This window comes from Pezoporus occidentalis, unplaced genomic scaffold (genome assembly GCF_034315485.1).
Source record: "Pezoporus occidentalis ecotype Australia unplaced genomic scaffold, CSIRO_AGI_Poc_V1 ctg33, whole genome shotgun sequence".
NCBI classification, from domain to species: Eukaryota; Metazoa; Chordata; class Aves; order Psittaciformes; family Psittacidae; genus Pezoporus; species Pezoporus occidentalis.
In genome coordinates, this window is record NW_026915268.1 from 6,535,291 (window position 1) to 6,543,121 (window position 7,831).

Below are 7,831 nucleotides of genomic sequence, written 5' to 3' on the forward strand. Positions count from 1 at the left end.
ATTTAACTTAGGAGCAGCTAACTCAGATTGAGCTGTTCCCTTTCCAGACAAACTTGTCAGACCTTATTTGTATGCCTCTCTTGTCCTCCTTCAGAGCCTCTACCTTTTGCGTTCCTGATTTGTAATTAAAAACCTACATGTGTCCTACAGACCCTGGGAGCAATTTCCAGGTCCAAGGCAAACCACAGCCACATTTCAGATTCCTGCTGGTGCAGGACTTGTACACACACATCCACCCCCTTCTCTCCAAATGCTGTTTTCTATCCAATCAACCAGCTCAGATCTTTGTCCACACAGAAGCTGCGGAATGTTCTGGGAGGTGAAAACATTGGTGATGGGTGAACCTAAGTCCAAAGGTACTGTGTAAATACAGGGAATATCTGCACTATGTACTCCCTTGGGGACTGTGGAGACCACCCTCAAGGGTTTCGAGGTCAAATCATCAGTGCGAGGCCTTCCTGAAGAGACTCAAACAGCTCAGTATTTATTGATGACCTGGAAGAGAGAGTCTTTAGGGATAAGAATTAAAGAGGATATAAAATGCAGCAGGAAGACAAATGTCACCAAGGCAGCATGAATCACTTAGTGGGCTGAATTTGTTCCAGAAGTCTGAATTTTGGTACAATGAAATGGAGATCCATTTCATATCCAGGAACAAAGGCATGTACACAAGTTGGGATTGCTGTGGAGAGCATGGATTAGAAAAGCATGGTGGGATCAGATGGAAGCCTTCTGAACTTGAAGTTGCTAAAGATGAGAATGACAAAGAGCAACACACACTGGCTTTGTGTTCACATGGGACTGTGCATCGCTTTAATAAAAGTACCAGTGTGCTCAATGTCCACTTCCAGGGTCACACATAATGAAAACATGGAAAGAATCCAAGAAAGAGGTATGAAAGTTAGTGAAACTCTGAAAAAAAACCCCAACAAAACCCCCTGCACCTTGTTTTCTAATGAAAGGTTTAATGAAAAGCACTTTGAATAGTTATTTGACACAAGTCTGGAAGTACCCAGCAGAAGAGAATATATTTGAGACTAGAGAGCTCTTTAATCTGGCGATCAAAGGTGTAACAAGATCTGGTGGCTGGAAGCTGAAATTAGACAAATTCAACCTGAAAAGGAGACACATTCCAACAGTGAAGTGAATTAGCCATTAAACAACATCCAGAGGAGATGGTTGATTCTTCCTCACTTGGAGGTTTTTTTACTTGAAATTGGATGTCTTTCTAAAAAAGCTGCCCTAACTCAGCCAGAAATTATAGGTTTGACACAGGAATCACTTGGTAAAACTATCTGGCCTTGGTGATGAAGAAGGACAGAGTAGCCTTTCTGGCCTCAGCATCAATAATCCATGACATCCTGTCACGAAGACATTTGCTCGTCTTGATCTACATGACTTTAAAAGCCACATGAACATGTGTAGCTGTGCTTGAGTTACCTTGGGGTATTTACAGATTACTCCACCACATGCATCAAGTTCTCTTTCAATTCCATGCTTGTCTGTGTGACCCGGACACGGCTCCTGCTGCTCTCTGTTCATCTCTTCTCCAGGATTTCAACTTCCTACTTGCCTCTTTGGCACAAAATCACCCCACTCAGCAGAGTTCACCCACTTCCCCCCACTTCAAGGAGACTCAGCACAACGAGAGGCAGCCATCCTAAGTCATCCCTGTGCTGAGCACAGCAGCAACTCGTTGCACACTCCCAGAAGGGTTATTGATCGACACCCTATCTTTGGGAAGCAGCAGCAGGACAGAGGTGATCATGTTGGCAGTGCCACAGGATGCTTGTGGTGGGGATCGTGCATCCCGCTTTTGGCTGATTTAGGGCGCAGAGTCAGTGCTGATGGGAGGCTGGGTCACTCCCCCTGGAATGGGACAAACCCACCCCTGCCGCAGGCTTGGTGGCTGCACAGAGGTGACTCAGTGCTGACATGATGGGAGCCTGCACCTTTGTCCTTGGCATGGTCCAGAAGAGTGGGTGCAAGCTTTGCTTACCTCCCTGTTTCCAATATTGCTTATACTTTGATTTGCATAATCCAGTACAATAAACAATACATTCAGATGAGACTAAATGAGGGGGAAAAGAGGAAAACACAAACATATTTACCTAGTCTAATGAGCAGCATGCTGATCAGACACGAGCTGCCACCTGGACTCCTGAAGGGCATAGCCTGGTGCTTGGTGTGAATGCTGGGAGGGGAAAAGTGGGGAAGAGAATCAACGTGGTGTGGGGGAAAAGCAGAATCTCTTTCTCAAGGGTGAGGCACATTGCATCTTCCCAGCTCAAAAGGGTCATCCATGCTAGTAGTGCCTGATCCTGTGCCTGGGCACTGTGGGATGAGGAATACCTGAGTGCTGTGCAGTTGCTGGAGGGCTGCGCCTGGCTCCTGCCTGGTGGCATTCACTTCTGTGGAAGCTGAGCCCCAGTGATGGGAGCCTCAGGAAGGATGTGGGGATGGGGATGGAGGCGGTCAGAGAGGCCTGAACCTGCAAAGCAGCCTGGTTGGGTACTTCATCTCTTTTCCTGCTTCCCAGGCTTGAGAAGGTGCTACAGGCAGGTCCTGGCAGCAGTGTTGGGAACCGAAATGACTCTCTGAAGTGAGAAACAGCACGTTTGCAAACAGAGAGTGTGTTTGAAAGAAGCGATCAGGAAATCGGCACCTGTTGCTGCTCTGTTCCTGATATCCCAGGTTACAGGATTTTACGGGATTTTGAGAGGTTTTGGGTTTCTTTCAATTAAATGGCTTTATAAAAAACAAACCACGTTTCACTTTGGATTTAATGTAACATTTCATTCCCCCCCAAATGACGTTTTCAAGGCTTTGTATGAGAAAGAGCCCTAAAGACTGGCTTTAGCCAAAGGGGTGCATTTTCTTTTGCCTTGGCTTAGAAAACTTTAAGTACAAGATGACTGTACAAAGCTCTCTGCAGCACCACCGTTCCTGACATGTGCTAGGCAGGAGGCACGGATGTGGCTCCAGCCCCATGCTTTCAGCAGGGACTCGACTGCTTTCACGTGCTCCTTGCACAGGTAATAAGAGCCCTGGCAGAAGGCAACCTGCTGCCCACTATTGAAGTGCATAATAAGGTGTATGTTTTATAAGGGAGACGGTTTTAATGGGGTTTAGTGGATCTAAGAGTCTCCACTGTGCCATAAATTCCTGAGACAAGCTTTTGGTGTCATATTGCTTCTTGTTATAATGAAGGGGATTTGAATAGGATGTAATGTAGTTGGGAGCTAAGCTATGGCAGCAATTTATCACGAGAATCTGCTGCAGCACTCGGGAAAATGAAAGCTTTTTTAGATATAGATACAGATGGATTGGAAATGGACTTGCTTCTCACACAGGAGGCTCCTTTATCACCAATAATATCAGGACAAATACTGCTTTGCACTTGGCACTGTCTCTAATTGCATTAACATATCAGTTGTGAATGGTAATGCTCCTAGCCAGAAACTCATCACCAGTACAGCCTCTGGCATACGAAGAAGGGTGCCAGCTGCTTGTAGGTGTGAATATTGTCATAAATGGGATTTCATAAGCAGAAGTAAAAGATCCACTCATATTTCCTTCTGTAGTAAATGAAGCAGCCCCTTGCTTTGTAGCTCCTTGCTTTTATAGCTCCTCGCTTGCCTTTCCTACCTGGAAGCATGTACCTGGATGTGGACAGAAATAAGCAAACCATCAGGGAAAAAAAGGAAAGGCTGACCCCTCAGGGACAACATAGAATCATAGAATAGTTAGGGTTGGAAAGGACCTTAAGATCACCCAGTTCCAACCCCCTGCCATGGACAGGGACACCTCACACTAAACCATATCACCCAAGGCTCTGTCCAACCTGGCCTTGAGCACTGCCAGGGATGGAGCATTCACAGCTTCCCTGGGCACCCCATTCCAGTGCCTCACCACCCTCACAGTAAAGAACTTCTTCCTTATATCCAATCTAAACATCTCCTATGAGTTATCAGAGAATAACCATTTTGCTTTTGTATTGCCCTGGTATCCTTCTGCAGTAGGACAATGTGTGTCTAATCTTGGCACAATAAAGAGTATAAAGCACTGGCAACTAAGTCAGAGAAAGAACCTAAAAAGATCCTTAAAATAAAACACTGGGGCAAACTATGGTGCTAATGTTTTCCCAGCCCTGTTACCACCCTGCCTGGGATGGCTGGAAGGGACCTACACAAAGCAATGCCCTGTTACCCATGTGCAGGCAGTGCTTCTCTCCCAGACCCAAGAACACCACTGCTGTCCCAGTACTGCAGGGAAAAGTCAGTTTCTGCAGCCTGAGTGTCATGGCCCTAGGAGCACTAATAGGCTTCAATTGCCCCATCAGCCCCACCTGGGTTCCCCACCCACTCATCCAGCAGCTGTTTAAATTCAGGCCTGAGCACTTAGTCCTGTTTGCAGCTGTGGTGTGGATGGTTTTGTTTCCAGCTCTGGTTAGTCTTCTTGGCTGAACCCTGGACCTGATTTGTCACCTCAGCCTCTCTAGGACTGCTGATGGACCTGTCTCTGGCACCAGCCCAGTCCCATTCTGTTACCTTGGGGTGTGCCAGTCCCTGGATGCTCCTCTGCTGCTGGCTTCCCCTTGCTCAGGAGCAGCCCTATTCTTGCTGCTTTTCACTTTGAGGACCACCTCCAGGGCGACCAAGGAAGCTCCTGCAATGCATGGAGAGTTTGAGCAGAGCACCGGTAAGTGTTTTCCAGCTCCTTCAGGAAGAATCTTAGAATAGCTTTCTGGAAGGAATATTAAAGCTCATCTGGTTCCAACCCCCTGTCGCAGGCAGGAACACCTTCCCCTCAAGCAGGTTGCTCCAAGCCTCCTCCAAGGAGGCAGGGTATATCCTGAAGGGGCAGTGAGACAGAGGAAGAAAGCACAACTGTGCCTTCAGTGCCTGTCTCAAACCATAGAATCATGGAACAGTTTGGGTTGGAAGAGACCTTCGAAGCCATCTGGTCCAACTGTGTATCTCAGGGTTTGTTCAAGTACCTTGGATGAATTAGAGTACTTGAGTGCTCAGGCTTACAGGTGTATTTAAAACCTTCACTAATTATTAAACATTTAGACGAATGCTGAAGATGTGAAGTAATGAAGAGCCATGGGAGGGGAGCTCAATGTTTTGGATTAATCAGCAGTTCTCTCTGGCATTCACTCTTACCCTGGAAGCTGATAACAGACCTGCCAGGAGGCTTCAGGATGAAGCAGACCTCATGGCTGCTGCTGGCTCTTGCCTTACCACAGCAACAGCCCTGGTGTAAGAGGTGGTGCTGGTTTACCTGGTCATTCGCCAATAGCGAACATCACCACCACCACCATGGGGTTGTCTCTGGGGACACTGGCTTTTCTGACTGCCGAGCCCCCAGGGACAGCACTGCCCACACAGAGAATCATGGAATCATTTAGGTTGGAACAGACCTTTAAGATCAAGTCCAACTGTTCCCCAGCACTGCCAAGGCCACCGCTAACCCATGGCACCAAGTGCCTTGTCTCCACGGTGTGTGAACACTTGCAGGGATGGTGACTGCAGCCCTGCCCTGGGCAGCCTGTTCCAATGCCTGAGCACCCTCTGGGGAAGGAATTGTTCCTCAGCTCCATCTAAACCTCCCCTGGTGCAGCTTGAGGCCATTTCCTCTTGTTCCATCCCTTGTTCCTTGGGAGCAGAGCCCAGCCCCTCCTGGCTCCATCCTCCTGTCAGGCAGTTGTAGGCAGCGATCAGGTCCCCCCTGAGCCTTCTCTTTTCCAGACTGACCCCCCACAGGTCCCTCAGCCATTCCTCATCACACTTGTGCTTCAAACCCTGGGCCAGCTAACAAACAGAAGTGACTTCCTAAGGGAAGCAGCCCATTGCCCACATCCTTCCTGACTATGCCTGTGATCTCCATTTGCCTGATGTTTTTTTCTTGCTGTCAATGTAGCTCTGCAGCATGATTGCTGGGAATACAGCACTGGGTGGCCATGATGGGTGAGAGAAACTTCTGGGCTTGCTTTACCACCCAGTTTCAGGGTTCTCTGCAGCTTTCTGATGATACCTGCAGGCACAGCTGTAGCTGGCAATGGAAATTGTTGGAAGAGTAGGAAAGGCCACCTTGCTGTATAGAAACAGCCTGTAGAGGAGAGTCCAAATCCTCCAGGATAAACTTGCTCCGTCCTTCAAAGGATGCAACCTCAAGCTGTACTTGGGGACTGAACCCTGGAAGCATATTGTGGCCAAAACCAGTCCTGTGGGTACCTGTGGTCCAGCTTGTGGGGATCCTGCCTGTGCCCATCCCAGCCCCTGCAAATGAGAGCATCACACACCAGTGCTTTCACAAGGAGGCAAAAATCATTCCCTGGCACAAACCCTTAACCAGGAAGCATTTCTCTTGCACTTGTGCTCATTCCAGGTTAAATATGATTGACCTCCTCCCGGTTTTTGGAGGTATAAGAGGGCTGCTTCCAGTATTTAGGCTGTGCTTTGGTGGGATGGGGAAAGACCCAGATCTGTTCTGTTGCTGCCTGTGGGGGTTCTTAAGTGTCAGCTGCTGAGGGATGTAAATGCTGAATACATCAGGTTATTCAGAATTTGGCTTATCCTCTTTTGATCTCATATTTGTGTCTTTTTTCAGGGCTCTGGATCTGTTTATGCACCCCACCCCCTTCACTTCTCTTTTACTTTCTCCTTATAACTCTAATCATCCCTTTTAGCTTCTAAAGATAGGATAATGTTGTGATAAGGAAAAAAAAGTAATTTTGCAGTGTGACCTAAAAATGGGCATGTTTGGAGTCAGTCAGTTCTTGGAATGCAGCTTCAGAATTAGGCACAACTTCCAAAACTCCAAATCTGGACTTTTCTTGCGCTGTGCAGAGGGCTAGGTAACCCTTGAGACGGTGCCTGCTCCTCCCCTGCCATGAATGCTTGGCGCTGAGGCATTGTCTGGAGTCCAGGATCAAATAGGAAGGGTGGGGTGGAAGTCTAACATGCTTATGTTGGCTTTGATGGCTTTAAGAAGTGTCATGGCAACAGTGCTAGCTGGATAATTAATATTGCACACAGGATTATAGTGCAGGAATAGAAGACAGTGCTTTAAATGTATAAAATTGCCCTTCTGCATGAGCCTGCTTTCCCAGCTGGGTGGGGACAGCTTTATTTTGGGATCAGCAGAGCCATGGGAAAGGTCAGAGGACCTATATCCAGTGCCTTAGCTGACCCTATTTCGAGCACAAGGTTTGGCTTGTGGACACAGCCATCAAGCCTGTTGGAAAGGAGCAGGGCACTGCTATGTGCAGCGGGTCCTGAGATCCCAGCCAGCAGCAAAGACAGTGGGAAGCCAAAGCAAACAAGCTCTCTGGGATGCATCCTGCAAACCAGGAGCTGCAGGTGAGGGGACATGTGCAGGTGATGGAAGCAAACCTGGTGTGGTTTTGCCTTGCTCACAGACTGACCGTAGATCCCTAGGAGTAGGGGGAAGCTCTGGTGGGTGGCAGGATGAGAAGCCCCTCCAACAACTGCTCATTGCCTCAGTGGTCTATGTGGGAGTCCTGCTCCATTCTTGCAGACCAAATCCATGAGCAGGGACAGGTTCACCCCCCACCCAGCTCTTCCAGCAGGGAGAAGTGGGTGGCATAAAAGAGCTGAAACAAAACCAACCCTGGGCCATGGTGTCTGTGCAGGCACCTTGTTCTGCTCCAACTGCCTCTCAGTTTGCCTTTATGTTTTATTGCTGCTTGTCCTTGCTTCTGGTCAGCCCATCCCGACCTCTGGATGTTTCCTCCAGATGAAGGTATTCGGTTACTCTGGACAAAGCAGCCATTTCAATTCTCTTCCAAACCAAGCAGAGAGCA

At 48.2% G+C, this 7,831-nt stretch overlaps 1 non-coding gene across 1 annotated transcript; it reads right to left on the bottom strand.

The window, feature by feature from the left end:
* Window positions 1-5,073: 5,073 nt before the first annotated feature.
* On the bottom strand, window positions 5,074-5,212 carry LOC134169090 (small nucleolar RNA SNORA14). Its single transcript, XR_009966762.1, has one exon. It is a non-coding gene; the product is annotated as a small nucleolar RNA SNORA14 (small nucleolar RNA).
* Window positions 5,213-7,831: the final 2,619 nt, after the last annotated feature.